A 553-nucleotide genomic window follows, 5' to 3' on the forward strand; every position below is an offset into this window, starting at 1 on the left:
ATAAGAAAACTAGGCTTAGGATATTACAAGTCTATGACAATTCAATGTTTATGGAGATTGAAGCTGAATAAAGATACTTTGCAAAAAAAAAACAAACAAAAAGGGGCATCTGAGCTAAATACACACTTCACAAATGAAGAAATACAAATGGCAAACAATTATATGAAAAAATTTCAACATCATTCAATAGATGTAAATTCATGCAATGCTGAGATTCCATCTTACGCCAGAAAGAATGGCCATCATCAAGAAGTCGACTAATACCAAATGCTGGAGGAGTTTCAGGGAAATGGAACACTTCTGCACTCTTGGTGGGAGGGCAGACTGGGCAACCACTATGAAAAATTTTTATTTATTTATTTATTTATTTATTTTATTTTTCAACAAATAATACACTGCATATATTCTTCTTAGTGGTTAATTGCTGTACAAGACACTATGAAAATTAATGTGGAGCTTCTTCAAAAACATAGGATTGGAGGTCCCATTCAAGCCAACTATTCCCTCTTATGTACTTTTCCAAGTGAAATGAAAACATCATACCTCAGTGATA

Source organism: Octodon degus, unplaced genomic scaffold, assembly GCF_000260255.1.
Source record: "Octodon degus isolate 3935 unplaced genomic scaffold, OctDeg1.0 scaffold00204, whole genome shotgun sequence".
NCBI lineage: Eukaryota > Metazoa > Chordata > Mammalia > Rodentia > Octodontidae > Octodon > Octodon degus.